At 40.4% G+C, this 10963-nt stretch overlaps 1 protein-coding gene across 2 annotated transcripts in view; it reads left to right on the top strand.

Annotated features, from left to right (window-relative positions):
* LOC106612094 (vascular endothelial growth factor A-A) overlaps positions 1-10963 on the top strand; it is a 28906-nt gene that overhangs the window by 968 nt on the left and 16975 nt on the right. Inside the window, exon 2 of one of the 2 annotated variants that reach the window (XM_014212940.3) lies at positions 10600-10760. The gene's annotated coding sequence lies outside the window, so the exon portion shown is untranslated. The remainder of the gene's footprint in view (positions 1-10599; positions 10761-10963) is intronic. The other variant, XM_014212942.3, reaches the window with a different exon arrangement.

The raw sequence follows: 10963 nt of genomic DNA, 5'->3' as shown, positions 1-10963 counted from the left end.
GGGATGTAAACAAATGTGTGCACAACATTTTAGAGAAATACGTGTTTGTGCCTATGGAACATGTGTGGGATTGTTTATTTCAGCTCATGAAACATGTGACCAACACTTTAAATGTTGTGTTTATATTTTTGTTCAGTATATATGTTTTTTAAATGTCAAATACACATCAATCCAAATGCCTCATTATTTATATCTGGGAACACTTTCGATTGGAGAACCATCTAATGAGTGAACATGTAGTTCATCTGAAACATTCTTATGGGAGTTTGAAAACAACATGCATTTCGTTTTGCCTGTACTAAGCACAAGTTTTAAACCAGCAAGGGATTTCTGCATAGCTCTAAAATCTGACTAGTTTTAACACAGCCAGATCAACAGTTGGGGAAGTAGCATACATAATAGTATCATCCGCATATAGATTAAGTTTACAATTTTTAACAGATTGACCAATGGTGTTTATATAAGTAGTGAAGAGAAAAGGTCACAAAATCGACCCCTGTGGTACATCTTTATGTACTTCAAGAAGTTTACACTTAACCCCATCAATCACGATGGCCTGAGTTCTGTCACTAAGATAATCATGAAACCATGAACAGGTGTCAGAGCTCAGGCCTATTGAGGACAACTTATTCAATAAAATAGCATGATCAACAGTATCAAAAGCTTTTTACAGGTCCACAAACAAAACAGCACATTTCATTTTAGTGTCTAAAGCATTGACAAGATCATGAACAACTAAAGTGGTTGATGTAATTGTGGTATGTCCAGGCCAAAACCCTGATTGGTTTACATTCCAAATACATTTTTTTGATAAAAAAATAGCAAAGTTGTTCATTTACCAAGGTTTCAAGAATCTTAGCTAGACAAAGAAGCCTTGGAATGGGGTGACAATGATTAAGATCACTACTATCCCCGTCCTTATGGAGTGGCAGAACAAGAGCTGATTTCCATACTTTTGGAATATTTCCTGATAACAATGTTAAAATGTGAGTTATTTAGCCAACAATGATAGGCAGACCTGGATTCAATTGGTCAGCCTCTGTGGATCTCTTGTTGTCTATTGGCCACAAATGATCCAGGTCTTTTTTTTCTGTAAATGGCCTGAAAGAAAAGCTGTACCAACTATAATTTCTGTGCTCATTCAGCAAGTTTATGCTATCAGCATCCAGCCCAATGTCATTGTGAATAGGCTTACAAGTTCTTTCAAAGAGAGCCCGCTGAAATAAAATGGTGATTAAATGCATCAATGATGGCATTTTTCCCCCGTAATAAGGCCAGTGTCTGAATTAATTTGTTGTAGCAGAGAGGAGGAAGTAGAACCCTTAAAATATTTGACAGTTTTCCAGAATTTTGCCAGGTTCCCATTACAATCTGAATAAGCAGTTACATAATAATCCGTTTTAGCCTTTCTGATTTGTCTTACACAATGATTCCTCAGTTGTTAAAAGCTTGCCAGTGATCCCAGCACTGTGTTGTCCTTCTGTTTAATTAGCATTCATTGTGTCTTATTGCAGAGTGGCAGTAAACTATTACAACCTTCTTGGTGTAAAACCTGATGCTTCACTGGAGCAAATAATGGATTTTTTGACTAATCAAAAAAGGTACGACAATCTCCTAGCCTGTCATTTAAAAGCTTCACATACTTAGTAAATGGAGGAAAGGCACAGTTCAAGCAGCACAGATTTAGGGTTTGCTGCATGATGCTTTATATTGCAGCATCTCTGTCCAACCACACGAGTGCACTCTTGCACAGTATTTTTCTACCTTCTTCCAACATGGCATTCCCACGGTGTTCATGTATATTATATTTTGGTGTTGTGAGGATCTCTATGTTAACAGGGCTGTACGATATGTTTACCAGTATATATCTGTGTTGAATGAGCAGTGGCGATTTTAGCATGTAAATCTTGGTGGGGAAAACGCCGCCATTTTTTTCCCGATGCATGCCACCAAAGACACTAGACGACACAACACTAAACAATATATGAATTGCACTATAGCAGTGACAAACGGTGCCCACAAACTGTTAGGGCCTACATAAAGCTGTCCCAACAGCAGATCTTTCTTTTCAGCACCATGGAGTGAATCCTTACCACGGCTACACCAGGCTATCAGCGGAGCCTTGTCTGGAGCGACAACGGTTAATTCAGCCTTTTAAAAATGTACTGCCTTTAAAAAAAACTGCTGATATGGCTGACTTGCTTGAACAAATGTGGTTTATACTGACAGTTGAGATGTACAAATTATGGCATAAGGGACGACGAGCGGATAAGAGGCAATCTGTAATTTCGATTAATACATTAATGAGCGAGCTAGGACGGACGTAGTCAATATAACAATTTTTTCAGCACTTTTGAAAAGTACAGCAACAGAATTCAGAACATGGGCCGTTCTTACAGTATTCTCCCTGTACACCAAGTCAGAACCATAGGATAAATAAAGGGGGCATATAAGCAGACAATAAAAGCTCTTACAATATTCAATGATGACATTTCTCTAAAACAGGCTATAGGCTACATGTGCACCACCAAGTCAGAACAGTAGGCTAAGTTAGGAGTGGAAAAGGGACCAAATTATTAGGGTAAGGCTACTAACCGCTTACTACACAACATACACTTAGTATTACTTTCTTAGCTACAGTATACATATCTCCCTGGCATATTACATAATTTATGCAGCTGCATACAATACATTTTTTGGACTCACCTTGTTGTGCTGTGCTCACTTGAACAGGAAGGTGGCACGGCAGTCCTTAAGGGAAAATTTTGTCATCAAAGTCTGGCATTCTCTGGATTTATGGCGCTTTCAAGACAACTGGGAACTGAAAAAAATAAGGTCGAATCAGGAATCTTCAGGTCGGAGCTCTAAAAAGAGGACAGTTTCTGACTTGGATTTCTGAGTTGGATGACCATTCAAGTTCACAGTTGTCTTGAGTTCACTGAAGTCTGAGATTTCCTAGTTTCAAGTTTCCAGTTGTTTTGAACTCGGCAGAAGTCATGCTGGATTGACATTATGACCAGTGTTGAATGTTTATCCTTTTAAGCTTGGAAAAGAGACCCTTAAGCCCAGACTTGGACCACACACCCACTCCACTGAATAGAAGGCTAGTGATTGCTTTGCAATGCTTTCAGTTAGCCACTGATTCCTTCCAAACCACTCACTGTTGAATTTGCGATTTCCAACTTGTTGTGTAATATTTATGTCCAATGGCCGATGAGCACCGATATGTTTTATCTGTATTGTGTTTTACCTTTATCTATTTCTCTTCATAATTTCTCTTCATATGACAAGGTTTGAAAGTGATTTGCCAATAGATTGTTGATTTGATTCATGATAATGACTGCTAGCCTGGTAGCTAAGTTTGATCAGTCCAATCAAAGCTACGGTAGATATAACATCATTTTATGTCATTTTATCTGTGGCCAATGACCTTGAGCCTTCTTGGATGGGCAATTCTAATGTAACTCTATGGAAGCACCCAAGGGGCTTGAATTTTCGAGCTTTCCCCGTAGATTTTGCAGTGACGTGGTGTCCCCATGAGTGACAGAACACTGAGCCACTCACAGCGCAACTAGAGAACGTTACCAACCCTTACGCTCCGTATTTTCTGCAGGCTGTCCCACCACCACAGAAAGCACTGAGCTAGGCTGGAACACCTGCACGTTCGAGCTGCCTTAAGAAAGCAAAAAAGCGACCATGTTTGTGTGCGGCTTTATTAACTCAATGATTTATAAAAAAAATGTTTTACATTGTTTGCAAACTGAAATGTGACACGTATTAAGGCCAAATTAACGTGCAAAAATAAATAAATATATACAGTTGAAGTCGGAGGTTTACATACACCTACAGCCAAATACATTTAAACCCAGTTTTTCACAATTCCTGACATTTAATCAGAGTAAAAAAATTCTGTCTTAGGTCAGTTAGCATCACAACTTTATTTTAAGAATATGAAATGTCAGAATAATAGTAGAGAGAATGATTTATTTCAGCTTTTATTTCCTTCATCTCATTCCCAGTGGGTCAGAAGTTTACATACACTAAATTAGTATTTGATAGCATTGCCTTTAAATAGTTTAACTTGAGTCAAACGTTTCGGGTAGCCTTCCACAAGCTTCCCACAATAAATTGGGTGAATTTTGGCCCATTCCTCCTGACAGAGCTGGTGTAACTGAGTCAGGTTTGTAGGCCTCCTTGCCCGCACACGCTTTTTAAGTTCTGCCCACAAATTTTCTATAAGATTGAGGTCAGGGCTTTGTGATGGCCACTCCAATACCTTGACTTTGCTGTCCTTAAGCCATTTTTCCACAACTTTGGAAGTATGCTTGGGGTCATTGTCCATTTGGAAGACCCATTTGCGACCAAGCTTTAACTTCCTGACTGATGTCTTGAGATGTTGCTTCAACATATCCACGTAATTTTCCTTTCTCATGAAGCCATCTATTTTGTGAAGTGCACCAGAACCTCCTGAAGCAAAGCACCCCCACAACATGATGCTGCCACCCCTATGCTTCATGGTTGGGATGGTGTTCTTCGGCTTGCAAGCGTTCCCCTTTTTCCTCCAAACATAACGATGGTCATTATGGCCAAACAGTTCTATATTTGTTTCATTGACCAGAGGACATTTCTCCAAAAAGTACAATCTTTGTCCCCATGTGCAGTTGCAAACCGTAGTCTGGCTTTTTTATGGCGGTTTTGGAGAAGTGGCTTCTTCTTTGCTGAGCGGCCTTTCAGGTTATGTCGATATAGGACTTGTTTTACTATGGATATAGATACTTTTGTACCTGTTTCCTCCAGCATCTTCACAAGGTCCTTTGCTGTTGTTCTGGGATTGATTTGCACTTTTCGCACCAAAGTACGTTCATCTCTAGGAGACAGAATGCGTCACCTTCCTGAGCGGTATTACGGCTGCGTGGTCCCATGGTGTTTATACTTGCGTACTATTGTTTGTACAGATTAACATGGTACCTTCAGGCATTTGGAAATTGCTCCCAAGAATGAACCAGACTTGTGGAGGTCTCCAATTTATTTTCTGAGGTCTTGGCGATTTTCTTTTGGTTTTCCCATGATGTCAAGCAAAGAGGCACTGAGTTTGAAGGTAGGCCTTGAAATACATCCACAGGTACACCTCCAGTTGAATCAAATGATGTCAACTAGCCTATGAGAAGCTTCTAAAGCCATGACATCGTTTTCTGGAATTTTCCAAGCCGTTTAAAGACACAGTCAACTTAGTGTATGTAAACTTCTGAGCCACCGGAATTGTGATACAGTGAATTATAAATGAAATAATCTGTCTGTAAACAATTGTTGGAAAAATGACTTGTGTCATGCACAAAGTAGATGTCCTAACCGACTTGCCAAAACTATAGTTTGTTAACAAGACATTTGTGGAATGGTTGAAAAACTAGTTTTAATGACTCCAACCTCAGACTCCAACTTCCGACTTCAACTGTGTATATATACAGCACCAGTCAAAAGTTTGTACACACCTACTCATTAAAGAGTTTTTCTTTATTTTGACTATTTTCTACATTGTACAGTAATAGTGAAGACATCAAAACTATGAAATAACACAAATGGAATCATGTAGTAGCCAAAAAGTGTTAAACAAAGCAAAATATATTTTTGATTCTTCAAAGTAGCCACCCTTTGCCTTGATGACAGCTTTGCACACTCTTGGCATTCTCACAACCAGCTTCACCTAGAATGCTTTTCCAACAGTCTTGAAGGAGTTCCCATATATGCTGAGCACTTGTTGGCTGCTTTTCCTTCACTCTGTGGTCCAACTCATCCCAAACCATCTCAATTGGATTGAGGTCGGGTGATTGTGGAGGCCAGGTCATGTGATGCAGCACTCCATCACTCTCCTTCTTGGTCAAATAGGCCTTACACAGCCTGGAGGTGTGTTGGGTCATTGTCCTGTTGAAAAACAAATGATAGTCCCACTAAGCACAAACCAGATGGGATGGCGTATTGCTGCAGAATGCTGTGGTAGCCATGCTGGTTAAGTGTGCCTTGAATTCTAAATAAATCACCCTCAGTGTCACCAGCAAAGCACCCCCACTAGGGTTGCACATTTTGTCGAATAGTCAGAGGTGGAAACTTTCCGTGGGAATTGACAGGAATATATGCAAATTCATATTAATACCATTTTAAATGTAGATGTTTTTTCTATTGGATATATTTACCGTATCATATGGAGACAAACAAACCTTTTGATGGAGGCAACAGGGGAAAGAGCCTCAGATCCACAAAGACGACCAGGAGGCTGATGAGATATGTTGACACAACTGCCATCTTGCATCTCCATCCCAAAGCCCTTGGTTGGAAGTGTAATTTGCCAGACTGCCAAGAACCTTGCCCTCATCCAGGTTAAGGTGGCGAGACATGGCTGTGATGACACCATAGGCCTTGTTGATCTCTGCACCAGACAGGAGGCTCTTGCCAGCATACTTGGGGTCCAACATGTATGCTGCGGCATGTATGGGCTTCAGGCAGAAGTCTTCACGCTTTTTGATGTATTTCAGAACTGCAGTTTCTTCTGCTTGGAGCAACAGTGAAGTGGGCAGGGCAGTGCGGATTTCTTCTCTTACATCTGCAAGCAGAGTCTGAACATCAGACAGGATGGCATTGTCTCCCTCAGTCCGTGCAATGGCTACTGCTATAGGTTTCAGGAGTTTCATGCTGCTTACCACTCTCTCCCAAAATACATAATTCAGGAGGATCCTCTTGATTTGGCCGTCCATATCGGCAGACTGTGATATAGCCACTTCTTGGAGAGACTCCTTCCCCTCCAGGAGACTGTCAAACATGATGACAACACCACCCCAACGGGTGTTGCTGGGCAGCTTCAATGTGGTGCTCTTATTCTTCTCACTTTGCTTGGTGAGGTACATTGCTGCTATAACTTGATGACCCTTCACATACCTAACCATTTCCTTGCCTCTCTTGTAGAGTGTATCCATTGTTTTCAGTGCCATGATGTCCTTGAGGAGCAGATTCAATGTATGAGCAGCACAGCCAATGGGTGTGATGTGAGGGTATGACTCCTCCGCTTTAGACCAAGCAGCCTTCATTTTCACAACATTGTCTGTCACCAGTGCAAATACCTTTGGTGGTCCAAGGTCATTGATGACTACCTTCAGCTCATCTGCAATGTAGAGATCGGTGTGTCTGTTGTCCCTTGTCTGTGCTCTTGTAGAATACTGGTTGAGGGGTGGAGATGATGTAGTTAGTTATTCCTTGCCCACGAACATTTGACCACCCAACAGAGATGATTTCAATACAGTCTGCTTTCTCTATGATTTGCTTGAACTTCACTTGAACTCTGTATCCAGAAAATGAGTTGATAAAGCATGTCTGGTTGGAGGGGTGTATGCTGGGCGAAGAACATTCAGAAATCTCTTCCAATGCCTGTGAGCATCACAGCAGAGATGAACCAGTTGCGTACACAGCTCGAGCAAGACATTTGTCATGTCTTTACAGTGATTAAATTAAATTACATTCTATTTTCAAATCGATTACCTAACTTTTAATTATTTGATTAAATTAATCAGGCAATAACTAACTCATTAGGAATCCGGGGCACCACGGAAGCGTTAGTTTATATAGAGCGGCTATCTTCCGAATCCACTCTTAAAGATCTTAAGATCTTTTATATCAATAGCAGTCAATCGTTAATTATTCTTTACCTTCTATCAGTCTCATCTGAACATCGTTAAAATTCTTGATTATCTGCACAAACCCTGGCATAAATTATGAATCAGCAATATACAAATTGGCTTGATTATTTATTTACTAACTAACTAAATAATCACAGAAATACATAAAAACAAATAGTAGATATTGGTTACTAACAATGATGGAAAAGTCCCTAGTGGGCTAAGCCGATATGACGGCTTGGCAGACAAAGGGAAGGGGGTGTGGACTGAGAAAGAGCGGGAAAGACAACATGGATTCCCTACACACAGTCTATAATTATATTAATTGAAATGCTAATCCTTTGCACATGAACGGCCGCTCATTCGAGAATCTTTGTAATGTGTATATATATTTACGCCCGTATGTTGTTGTTGTTGTTGTCTTCTCTGTTGGAATCCTCAATCGTCCTGTAGGGTTCATCAGAGTCTCTGGTTAACTTTCATTGAAGTCACAAAGTCTTTTGTGGTTGTAAGTGGTAAGAATGGATACTTCAAAGTACCATTCAGAAATGTTCTCATCGAATAGATGCTTCGGCGGTAGTCTATTCTCGTCCTAGGTTTATGTAATTTCTAGCTGCAGACTAGTAATTAAATGTTTAAGATTTGCTCTTGTTCTGTAGGGATCGATAGTCTCAAGTTGAACCATTTCCAGCCGTGTAGCCAATGCTCCACGTGGTATAGTCTTGTCCTTTGGTAGAGTTGTAGTTTAAACCACTTCACACACCAGCGTCACCCGGCATGTTCTGGTCTTAGAAATTCAACCATTTGCAACCTTAGCTTACTCCTGGGTTTGTGTGGTTTGGTGTGAATTTCATCAGCAGTGGGTTTTATACGTTTCAGTAGAAAAGGGTGGTTCCATGATTCCGGCGTAATGTCTATGCTCACGTGGGCGGGGCCACTGACTAGTTAATCTTGATATAAAAAACCCATACTCTCATTTAGAAGGTTAACATCACATTACATATTTTCACAAATAGTTCCATGTTTAATCACATACGTTTCGCAATATTTAGATGTAAACCTTACAGCTGGGAAATACACAATTTTCTGTTTTCATGAGATCACCAAATGAAACACACTCAACATAACTGTCCCTTAAGTGTCCACCGATCATTCCCACATTCTCAAAAGTAGAAAGAATGTTTAATTCTCACATTTTGGGGATTTAGGAGTTTGGCCAAGTGAAGTTCTTTGTTCTCTCTCTCTCTCTGAATACTGCATGGTAGTTTCTATCCGGTATTTTTGCCCTGAGGTACTAAACCTGGTTTCGGAGAGAGTGTGGGGGGGGGGGCCACGATCTACACCCAGAAAGGGCCACGTCATGACACATGCATCAGCATTTCTCTGACTACGTTCCTCCAATGAGTCAATGAAAACCTTCTGATTCCAGGAGGACCATGAGCTGTTGCTATCGATAAGGTGTCTGATTCATCATTTTCACCTCAAATAGAGGTAGGGGGACTTTTGTCAGAGGTTGCTTGTTGTGAGCGCTGAGGGAACTTTATGCACTTGGCCAGATGATTCTGCATCTTTGTTTCATTCTTCACATATGATTTGGCACAGTATTTGCAAATGTACACAGCTTTTCCTTCTACATTAGTGGCATTTTCCTGTAAAGATTAGGGAAAAAATTGTAAAAAAAAAAATATATACAATTCCATGTACAGATAACTAGTTAAGTAGTTAGATTAAACCACTCCTTTGTAAGATAAATATTTATTCACTGAAAGAATAAACATTTTGTTTTCGAAATGATAGTTTGGGGATTTGACAATATTAATGACCAAAGGCTCATATTTCTCTGTGTTTATTATATTATAATTAAGTATATGATTTGATATTTGATAGACTGAGCGGTGGTAGGCAGCAGCAGGCTCGTAAGCATTCATTCAAACAGCACTTTCCTGCTTTTGCCAGCAGCTCTTTGCAATGCTTGAAGCATAGCACTGTTTATGACTTCAAGCCTATCATCTCCCGAGATTAGGCTGGCAATACTAAAGTGCCTTTTAAGAACATCCAATAGTCAAAGGTATATGAAATACAAATGGTATAGAGAGAAATAGTTGACGGGTTATAATTCCTATAATAACTACAACCTATAACTTCTTACCTGGGAATATTGACGACTCATGCTAAAAGGAACCACCAGCTTTCATATGTTCTCAGGTTCTGAGCGAGGAACTTAAATGTTTGCTTTTTTACATGGCACATACTGCACTTTTACTTTCTTCTCCAACATTGTGTTTTTGCATTATTTAAACCAAATTGAACATGTTTCATTATTTATTTGAGACTAAATAGATTTTATTTATGTATTATATTAAGTTAAAATAAAAGTGTTCATTCAGTATTGTTGTAATTGTCATTATTACAAATATATACATAAAAATAGGCCGATTTAATTGGTATCAGCTTTTTTTGGTCCTCCAAAAATCGGTTTGTCGTTGAAAAATCCTAATCGGTCGACCTCTAGTCAGTACATGAGTTTTCTCCAGTTTGAAGCTACACAGTAAGACAGACACCTACTGTGCATCACAGGAAGTTGTTGACACCTTCATTTGGGAGAACGGGCATGTGGTAATGACTGGAGCGCCATTAGTGGAATGGTATTAAATACATCAAACACATGGTTTCCAGGTGTTTGATGCCATTCCGTTTGCTCCTTTCCGGCCAGTCTTATCAGCCGTCCTCCCCTCAGCAGCCTCCTGTGCTGTCTGTGTGCAGGTACTGTAGTAACCCTGATTTGTCCTAATCCTTATCCTGACTGCTCGAAAGTATTGTGCACACATCCATCTAGCACTGACTGAAACAGCGGGAGATTCAACAGTGTGCTGGTGTCTATTGGTTTTTTTCATCAGTAATCCTCACTGCTTCTTGTCTCTCTACCAAATGCACCCAGACAGTGCCCTGTCTAACCCGGGGCTGCATGGCCAGTTTGTGGAGCTGAACGAGGCCTTCAGGGTGCTGAGTAAGGAGGTGGCCAGGAGGGAGTACGACCTGTGGCTACAGCACCCTTTTACCGGGGGACAGGCCTTCAGACCCACCTCCACACAACCCCAGGTATGTAAACACACACAAAGCCCTCCAGAGTTCATACACACTTTTAAAAATAGTTTTATTTACCTTTTATTTATTTCTCTGTCCCTCTCTCTCTGTTAATCTCTCTGTCTCCCTCTCTGTGTTTCTCTCTCCCTCTTTCTCTGTATCTCTCCCCCTCTCTGTCTCCCTCCCTCTCTCTCTCTCTCTCCTTCCCTCTCTCTCTC

Source organism: Salmo salar, chromosome 09 (assembly GCF_965601325.2).
Source record: "Salmo salar chromosome 09, fSalSal1, whole genome shotgun sequence".
NCBI classification, from domain to species: domain Eukaryota; kingdom Metazoa; phylum Chordata; class Actinopteri; order Salmoniformes; family Salmonidae; genus Salmo; species Salmo salar.
Note: the sequence above shows the minus strand (reverse complement) of the source record. Positions and strands in the feature narration are given on the sequence as shown.